This window comes from Gouania willdenowi, unplaced genomic scaffold, assembly GCF_900634775.1.
Source record: "Gouania willdenowi unplaced genomic scaffold, fGouWil2.1 scaffold_144_arrow_ctg1, whole genome shotgun sequence".
Taxonomy (NCBI): Eukaryota; Metazoa; Chordata; class Actinopteri; order Blenniiformes; family Gobiesocidae; genus Gouania; species Gouania willdenowi.
Window position 1 is genome coordinate 8,155 of NW_021144893.1, and position 10,953 is coordinate 19,107.

General features: G+C 37.8%; 1 pseudogene; it reads left to right on the plus strand.

Annotated features, from left to right (window-relative positions):
* The first annotated feature begins 2,581 nt into the window (after positions 1 to 2,581).
* Positions 2,582 to 2,699, plus strand: LOC114458588 (uncharacterized; annotated as a pseudogene).
* The last annotated feature ends 8,254 nt before the right edge of the window (positions 2,700 to 10,953 follow it).

Consider the following 10,953-nt stretch of genomic DNA (forward strand, 5'->3'; position numbering starts at 1 on the left):
ACACATACACACACTACGGGGGGTGTATCCATTCTAAATAATGCGTACCAGTCTAACACAAGTGTACCTGCCTAACTAATCTAAAATTACCTAATCTAAGTAGTTAGGTGTAGAGGCAGATATGGCGTGAGTGAAGCTATGGCGATCAGGTGACCTTTACTATGTAGAACCGTCTACGTGACATGTAAACACAGAAAAAAATATTAGGCGCTTACGCCTGCAGGCAAACAGGCGTGCACGTCAGTAAGTGTGTGTGTGTGTTAAGTGTTGTATCCTGTCCAATCACAGCAACGATCTGACTCAGAGCGTAACTCTACAGTCACTCTTTGGACGGGTGTCGTGACACAGACTGCAACCGGACTAAATGGTGGTCCGTTTTAATAATAATAATACATACATTTTATATGGCGCTTTGTTGGACACTCAAAGTCACTTTACACAATTAAGGCATTATTTTTTCACTCCACACTTAGTGGTGGTAAACAGGGCCGGTTCTACGGGGGTTGCAACAAGAGCAATTGCACCTGGCCCAGGCCTGCGGGGGGCCCTCTTCCCCAATCCTCCCAAAAAATAAAATTCTGATTATTATTATTTCATTTTTTTTTTGTCACTCAGTACTAGAGGCCCTTTATGTTGCTCTGATGGTTTTCCCCCCCTAACAAGTTATTTTCAAAAATGTGTCAAAATGTGTGTCGTCAAGCCCCTCCCTCCACCTTTAGTTAGTATTGCCCATGCCGCATGCACAAGAGAGACTTGAGTCAACGCTAGAAGTTCAGACCGTGACCGTGTCTGTAAACAGATTAAAATTGGGTTGCCAGAAATGGAGAGAGGTAAAATGAAAAGTAGAAAGTACAAAAAAGAAGGCAGAATATGCTAAAAACGGTTTACGGTTCGTGGTTTAACGTTCGGGCAGCTGCAGCAGAAGAACAAGAAGACACTGTGCACCTAATATATTTTTCCAAGTGTTTTTTTTTTTCTTCGTGTACACGTTCGTTGGACTGGTGTACATGAATTTAGAATGGATCCACCCCCATACAGACACACACACACACACACACGCACACACGCACACACACACACACACACACACACGCAAGTTTATCTCAGCTGTATCTTAAATATCTTGTTTATGATCCTTTATTCCCTTATCCATAAGTAATTTTAGTTTATTTATTTGTAGTTTTATTGTCTGAGTACCAACCACGTCACCACTACACCTCCTTTACTATCCACTAAACCTCACACAAACACTTATTGGTACATTTACAACCATTTATTTTATTCTTTTTATCTCACAATCTCCCTTGTTGTCATTGTTTATGATTCTGGTTATTATGATTATTGCCTCTGTTGCTTAGCAACACTTATGCGGTTATTTTTGTTTATATATCAGAATATTTAGTGTTGCTATTATTAATATTATTATTATTATTATTACACAAACACTACTATTATCAATAGTGCTCCATGTGCCCCCTTTAAACTATGAGCACCTGCCCCTCCAAAAATCTCTGCACGGCCCTGCATAGTGTAGAAAATGCTATACAGTTAAAATTATATCAAATATTTTGTAAAGAATATTATTTTTATATAATGTATTTGAAGGGCTCCATAAAAAAAATAATAACTTGAATTTGATAACACATAATGTCAGTCAACACATTCTAATTGCTAAATTCTTGCCACATATCAAGCATAAATATTTAGCTGGCATGTTGAATTAAAATAGATATATGTCAGGTAAATTAATCTATCTCCACACAATTAAAATATATATTTACTTCCCAAATAGTCTTTTGTTGATTTAAAACAAAACAGAAAAAGGAGGTATAGAGGAGACCTGTGGCTGGGCCTGGGTGCTGGGCTCCAGGTTGAAACTATCATTGACCCCCCTTCCTTTTATTTATAATGTTTTTTTATTTATTTATTTATTTTATTTATTAATTAATTTATTTATTTTTATTTAATTATGTTTTTTTCTCTCTCATTTTCCTTCTCTTCTCTCAATCTATTGTGTACGTGTATGTATGTGTGTGTATATATATTTATGTCTGAATTTGCTTTATATATATATGTACAAAGATGCATTTAAAACAATTTTAGATTGTTTATATGTGAATGAAAATGGCCCTGTGCGAAAATAAACTGGTTATTAATCACAGTTTTGCACTAAACACAGGTATTCATGCTGCATCAGGGCCCTACCACCCCCTTTAAAACAGTACTAATGGTACAGGTGAAATAAAAGTGTACATATTAAAAGTTACAGGAGGGGCCCAACAAGAGGGTTTGTACCCAGGGCCCAAAATGTGGTAATACACCCCTGCCTTTCCCCCACAGATTAGTCTATTTTTAACTTGTTGTTGGCTCCTCCCCTCACCCTCTAATAGCACAATATTATAATTATTATAATATCACACACACTTGCTGTATTATAATGTCTATGAATTTGTAAAAACAAAAAAATAAAAAGATATATCCATATAGACACACGTGCATCCGTACATACATATATACATACAGTACATGTACATATGTATATATATATACATGCATGGACAGAATATCTATAAATACATAAATCAGTGGCCATACCAGCCTGTCATTGCCCGATCCCGTTAGATCTCGGAAGCTAAGTACGTCTGGGCCTGGTCAGTAGTTGGATGGCAGACCACTGAGAATTCCAGGTGCCACAGTGGGGTGGCAGTCACCCCAGTGGTATCTGTCATTGTGTCCTTGGGCAAGGCACTTCACCTACATTGCCTAGTATGAATGTAGTGTGTGAGTGAGTGTTGGTGGTGGTCGGAGGGGCCGATGGCGCACTATTGCAGCCTCGCTTCCGTCAGTCTGCCCCAGGGCAGCTGTGGCTACAATAGTAGCTTACCACCACTAAGTGTGGAGTGAAAGAATAATGCCTTAATTCTGTAAAGTGACTTTGAGTGTCTATGAAAAAGCGCTATATAAAACTGATGCATTATTATTATTAAATGTATCTCTCTCTCACACAGACTCAAACCTTTTCTCTGCAGAGTTTGTTCCTGGAGGTCTGCTGTCCTTCCTGTTTCAGATGTTGGTCAGTTCTTCATCAGTGTGTGTGTGTGTCTGCTCTGTGACTGTGTGTGTGTGTGTGTGTGTGTGTGTGTGTGTGTGTGTGTGTGTGTGTGTGTGAGGTGAGGACTCCTCCACACCCTCATTCCTTTCCAGTATAAAACATATGAAACCAGTTTACCCTCATTCTGCTGTGATGCATCACCAGTTACTGTAATTAAATACACCAACAGCTAAACCTGTCTTTGTTCCAGAGCCTTTTCAGATTTGAATGTAGTCCTAGTAATAATAATCACATTAAAAACACACTTCAGATCAGGCTTTACACCTGAGGTGTGTTCCATAAAGGAGGGTTAACAAACTCTGAGTCGTTCCATAAACTCTGGGTCAACATACCCCACGATGGGAAACTCTGTGTATCTGATTCCATTACAGCTGGTATGAAGTGGGTTAATCAACCCTGAGTATGTAAACCTTGGGTTACTGACGTGCACGCGTGCGATAAAAAGCCATCATCAATGGATCAAAGAATACTCAAACTGCCATGACAACCAAACGGAAAATAGTGATTTATTCACCCTAATGGGTGAAATAAGCTGGTGTTTGAGGAATATGAGCCTGTTCTAAAGGTGTGTTCAGTCTTCAGTGACTATAGTGGCTTCAATCACCCATAATTAGTCACACTTTCTAGTCGCTTCATCACTTTATTGTTTCAGTGACATGACGAGCGGTGAATAATATGAATAAAGTGTGTCTGAGGAGACATGTCAGCAGCATAGGATGTCTGCATAGAGAGTCCTCCTGTTACACTGGATATAAAGACAGTAAATGCTGCTTCACATCACATCATTTATATTGATTCTTAATGTAACATTGTCGCCAGAGTCATGTCAACAACCTAAAAAATGTCATAAAAAAACACTGAAGCGGGATGCGAACCCACGACCCATCGCTTTCAAGAGCAGTGTCACAATTCACTGCATCATACCTTCAAAGTTGAAATGATCTACAGACCTAACTGTATAACAATATAAAACAACAATCGAGCCTTACAAGTGGATTAATTTAAATGATCATCTCCTCCTTAATATTATCCACAGGTTTGTATTCAGTGAACTTTACTACAGACGTCAGTAGATGTTTTAATGTAGATCAACCTCTCAGTGACTTTCACTTAATGATCTACATCCACTATGTTAGAAAGAAAACTACCGTTATCACAAAAAAAAAAAAAAAAAAAAAGTAAAGCAACACAACATTAGTAATGATGTGAACACGTCTGTGGTGTGTGGTGTTACTAATGTGTTTCAGAGAAAAGTGTTAAAGTTTATTAAAGTGTTAAGAAACGGTGTTCAGGTGGGCGGAGCCAGGTAGAAACCCAGGGTTTCTTTGATAAAACCTGCCAGCGACCAGGTTTAGTTCACGGACGATGTTGCCATGGTAACATACTCAGAGAAGAACATACCTCGCTTTTTGGAATGAGATACTTAGAGTTTCCCTCATTTCAGCCTGAACATACTCAGAGTTTGAACATAACCTGCTTTATGGAATAAACCTCAGGATGTTTGGGACAATCACAGTTACAGTTTTTATCAGTTGTTAAACATAAATACTGCTATTTGAGACACAATGACCACAACATGGAACTCATGCACCCCTCTACTATGCTCACTGACTGATCACATGACCAAACACCTGTCACAAATGTTTATAATTATCAATAAGAGCTTCAGCATAAAAGGACAACAGGTGAGTGTTTCTGTTTTGGACCAATGGATGCTAATATTGGAAACAGAGGCGGAGCCAGAGGAGTGAGAGGAAGAGGAGGAGGAAGAGGAAAGCAAAGGACTGTAATCTCTGATGAGATCTGAGCCACTTTGGTTGATCATGTGATCAATCATGGTGTTACAATGAGGGAAGTCGCCACATTGTTCACACACTCAACTTTGAATGAAAAAAAAAAACATCTTTCACGCTGGAAAATATGGTAATAATCGCTTTGTGAACGAGCTTCAAACTATTTAAGTTGTGCACAAATTAATATGATTTTGCCAAATTAAATTATTTTCATAATTCCACATTTCTTAATGCAGTCCAAGTATGACCTATACTATGAGCTAGTGTCTATATAGACAAGAGAAAGGTCATCCTACAGGGTCATATCTCATCACCATATATGGAATCACCTTGCTCGAGAAATAGATGAGAAAAAGACAACCTATCAATCAGTGAAACAGGGAGCTTGTTGTTTGACCCCCCAAGTTTAAGTATATCTCAGTGGTACACTGACTCAAAAATGAAGGCCTCTAAGCTCTTTGCTGTGATGTATAAGAAACAGTTCATCTTTGTTCAAAAGAGTAAAAACCTTTTAATATCAGGATGTTAAATACTTTGATACACTTCTAGAGCGTTAGCTGTTAGCAGCTAGCAGAGCGTTCGCTGTTAGCAGCTAGCAGAGCGTTAGCTGTTAGCAGCTAGCAGATCATTAGCTGTTAGCAGCTTGCAGAGGGTTAGCTGTTAGCAGCTAGCAGAGCGTTAGCTGTTTGCAGCTAGCAGAGCATTAGCTGTTAAAAAAACACTGATTGCATGGCAACAGCGGTCTATTCATTTATTTCATTGTAGTTTAATGTCATTTTAAGATAACCGTGTATTTTAATTTTGATTTTAATCTTAATAGCTTGATGTTGATATGTGTTCATTACTGATATTTTATTATTTATTGTTAAATATGGAAGTTTTGCATCTTTTCACAAAATATGAATGTCAATAGTAAAACATTTTAGTATTAATAATAATAATAATACTTGATGAGCTAAATTATCACTAGAGCCACTATAAATGTTTCTATTTAGTATCAAAGTTACAGTTTGTACTAAAGTCTTCAAGCTGCAGCTGTTTAAGCTCAATTATTGATGTTCTTATTTTGGTTAAGGTTATTAGTGCAATGCCTTTAATCTAATAATATTAATAATATGTATTTTGAACTTGTTACTAAGATCTTTATTTAAATTAACTTTTATTTACTTGTGTGTGTGTGTGTGTGTGTGTGTGTGTGTGCGTGTGTGCGTGTGTGTGTGCGTGTGTGTGCGTGTGTGTCTGTGTGTGTGTGTGTGCGTGTGTTTGTGTGTGTGTGTGTGTGCTGGGACTCTAACACACCCTCATTACTTCACTGGATACAATATGTAGAACCAGTCCAACCTGAAGCTGCCCCACACCCCCCCCCACACACACACACACACACACTACACAGACCACTACACACTACACAGACCCCTACACAGACCCCTACACACTACACAGACCCCTACACACTACACAGACCCCTACACACTACACAGACCCCTACACACTACACAGACCACTACACACTACACAGACCCCTACACACTACACAGACCCCTACACACTACACAGACCCCTACACACTACACAGACCACTACACACTACACAGACCACTACACACTACACAGACCCCTACACACTACACAGACCCCTACACACTACACAAACCACTACACACTACACAGACCCCTACACACTACACAGACCCCTACACACTACACAGACCCCTACATACTACACAGACCCCTACACACTACACAGACCCCTACATACTACACAGACCCCTACACACTACACAGACCCCTACACACTACACAGACCCCTACACACTACACAAACCACTACACACTACACAGACCCCTACATACTACACAGACCCCTACACACTACACAGACCCCTACATACTACACAGACCCCTACACACTACACAAACCACTACACACTACACAGACCACTACACACTACACAGACCATTACACACTACACAAACCCCTACACACTACACAGACCCCTACATACTACACAGACCACTACACACTACACAGACCACTACACACTACACAGACCCCTACACACTACACAGACCATTACACACTACACAAACCCCTACACACTACACAGACCCCTACATACTACACAGACCACTACACACTACACAGACCACTACACACTACACAGACCCCTACACACTACACAGACCCCTACACACTACACAGACCCCTACACAGACCACTACACACTACACTACACAGCAATCTGGAACATGGCAGCATGTCAATAGCATCTGGTTTTATATGACATTATATTTGTGACACAATTCTGCTGTCAGTGCATGTCTGAACTTTACCACGACTGTACAAGGTCCACGTTTTAAAGATCATTAAAATTAAACCAGCGTGCACAAGAAATGTACACAGAGCTGTGTGTGCGTCTAAAGAATATGTTTGAATAATAAATAAAACCAATAGAAGCTGATTGAACTTCAATGCACTTTATGTTTTAATTATATAACATATTTAATGTGACTCTCTTCCATCAGTTATAGGCCTGTACAATATTATTTAATGTATGAGTGGGGTCAGGTTAAACATTTTATTATTTTATTTTATATTGGAATGTCAGTGCTAAATAAATATGTTCATATGTTTAATTGTTTATTCTTTGAAGCATTAATATTAATTTATACAATTGCAATGTTTTAATTAAAGTGGTTAGTAACATTCAGAGCCAGAAATGCAATGGCTCTAATAATTTACATAATAATTTCTTTCAGTGTTTCGGTCAAACCATTTCATTTGGGTGCATCCCTAATGGAAACTCAAGCATATTGTTTCATTTAAATCTGAAAAAAGAAACAATATCATATTATGATATGAATGATCTCTGTCTGCTGTTAAAATGTTGTCATCATACAATGAACTTTGCTTTTACTCTATTATTTTAGTAAAGCTGGTTGTGAAGGTTTGAAGTCAGTGGTTTAGCTCAGTGGTAGGTTTCTTGCCTCCTGTGAGGGGAACCTGAGCTCTAATCCTGGTTCATATACTAAACTTTTTTTTTTTTTGCAAATGTTCCTTCTGGGAGATTAATAAAGGTTTTTTCTATTCTATTCTATGATAAACTTTAAAAAAAAAGTATGTTCGAATAATATGAAACCTTTCAGTTCCAACAGTACAGGATCCATTTTCTTAAAGGTAGGTAAAAACTGATTAAAATTGTGTTTTTGGAGTTACTGTTTTTCAAATACACATCACACACAATAAATATCAAATAACTGTACCCTATACATAATCTTTCTCAAATATATACATCTAGTTCAAATAAAATACAGTATATAAATATATAATCCTGGCTACTCTGTATCTGTAACACACTTCAATAAACATGATCAAAAACTAATTCTAGAAATAAAAAATGTCTCAGGGGTCACTGGACATTTGTGATATTAAAATGGGGTCACGACCCAAAGAAGGTTGAGAACTCCTGGGTTAATGTGAAGAAAAAACGAAAGTTTATATCAGAATACTAGTTTAGTTTCCAGGTGAAAAAAAGTGTACAGGAGGGGCCCAACAAGATGGTTTGTACCCAGGGTCCAAAATATGGTGCTACGCCCCTGCCTTTCCCCCACATATTAGTCTATTATTAACTTGTTGTTGGCTCCTCCCCTCACCCTCTAATAGCACAATATTATAATTATTATAATATCACACACACTTACTGTATTATAATATCTACGATTTGTAAAAACTGTCTATGATCTATAGTATTTTATCTGTTATTGTCTCTGTCTTTGTGTTGTATGTGACAAAAAAATAAAAACATGTATCCATATAGACACACATGTACATCCGTACATACATATATACATACAGTACATGTACATATATATATATATATATATATATATACATACATGCATGGACATAATATCTATCTATACATAAATGTATCTCTCGCTCACACAGACTCAAACCTTTTCTCTGCAGAGTTATTTCCTGGAGGTCTGCTGTCCTTCCTGTTTCAGATGTTGGTCAGGTCTTCATCAGTGTGTGTGTGTGTGTGTCTGCTCTGTGACTGTGTGTGTGTGTGTGTGTGTGTGTGTGTGTGTGTGTGTGTGTGTGTGTGTGTGTGTGTGTGTGTGTGTGTGTGTGTGTGTGTGTGTGTGTGTGTGTGTGTGTGTGTGTGTGTGTGTGTGTGTGTGTGTGAGGTGAGAACTCTTCCACGCCCTCATTCCTTCCTAGTATAAAATATGTGAAACCAGTCCAACCTGAAGCTGCTCCCAGAGTCCATGACGTTTTTACTTTTTAATTATTATAATTATTGTTATTAATCTTTTCTTTGTCTTGTTTAGTTTTGTTCTTTACTTCAAATGTGTTTGTTTTTAATCTTTGTGGCGTCCAGTGTGGACAGTAAAGTAAGAGTTTCATTGTTCAGGAAAACATGTTTCCTTACTGTGTACATGACAATAAACAATGTGAATCTAGAAATAGATGCTCTAAAGAACCAGATTTGACCCCCGGGCCTTAAGTTTGACACCTGTGCTTTAGATGCTTTAGAAAGCCTTTGATCAGTTAGTGTATTTATGTATTTATATATTTAAGTGTAACTATTTATGAAGTGGGTCCTTTAATCTCAACTATTCATCCTTTATTTATTCATTAGATTGATTTAGAAAAGAAACTGTCAGGTTCTGTTTGTGTTTAGCACTTTTGTTCTGAGTCTTTGTTTATTCTGTGTTCTAGTTTAACTCTTGTCTGTGTTTCAGGTGTTCCTGCTTGTGGCTCCACCCCCCAGTGATGTCTGTGTGCTTGGTTGGTGATTGATTAGCGCCCTCATGTTTCCACACAGGTGTGGCCCATTCCCAATCAAGCTTCCCTCACTATTTAGCTGTGTGCTTGGACACAGTATGACTGTGGGATCATTGTATGTTGTCTCTCCTCCTCGTGTCCTGCTGTGTTTTGTTTCCTGTACCTCCTCCTCGTTGGATTTAAGTTACTTTTGTTTGGTAAATAAACATGGATTGGTTCAAGGAATGCTACTCCTGCATTCTGCCTCCTTCTCTGCGTATGGGTCCACACCCACACTGGACCATGACAGAAACACTACATATTAATTAACTTATGACATATGTAAATATGATAGCAGCTAGCAGAGCGCTAGCTGTTAGCAGCTAGCACTAAACAGAAACACTGATTGCATGGCAACAGTGGTTTATTAATTTATTTCATTGAAGTTTAATGTAATTTTAAGATAACTGTATTTTAATGCAAATGTAAAGTGTGACATCATAGTTCATGTTTTATACAGTTAGGATTAGCTTGATGTGTGTTCATTACTGATATTTTATAATTTATTGTTAAATCTGGAAGTTTTGGATCTTTTCACAAAAAGTGAATGTCAATAGTAAAACATTTTAATATTAATAATAATACTTGATGAGCTAAATTATCACTAGAGCCACTTTAAATGTTTCTATTTAGTATCAAAGTTACAGTTTGTACTAAAGTCTTCAAGCTGCAGCTGTTTAAGTTCAATTATTGTTGTTTTTATTTTGGCTAAAGTTATTAGTGCAATGCCTATAATCTAATAATATTAATCATTTATATTTTGAACCCGTTACTGAGATCTTTATTTAAATTAACTTTTGTTTACTTGTTTGTGTTCTTTTGTGTGTGTGTGTGCGTGCGTGCGTGCGTGCGTGCATGTGTCTGGAACACACCGTCAATACTTCACTGGATAAAATAGGTAGAACCAGTCCACACTTACAGATATTGTACATGAAATGAGTGATAACACGTGTTATAAAGGCTATTTTACACCAAAGTTTGAGAGCCACTGCGTTCCACTACACGTAGCTAGTTTGTTACACTTTCTAGGGTTGGGCTCAATTACATTTTACAATTTCTTATTTCCTTACTGTGTACATGACAATAAACACTGTGAATCTAGAAATAGATGCTCTAAAGGACCAGATTTGGGCCCCGGGCCTTGAGTTTGACACCTGTGCTTTAGATGCTTTAGAAAGCATTTGATCAGTTGGAGTGGCTGTATTTATGTGTTTATA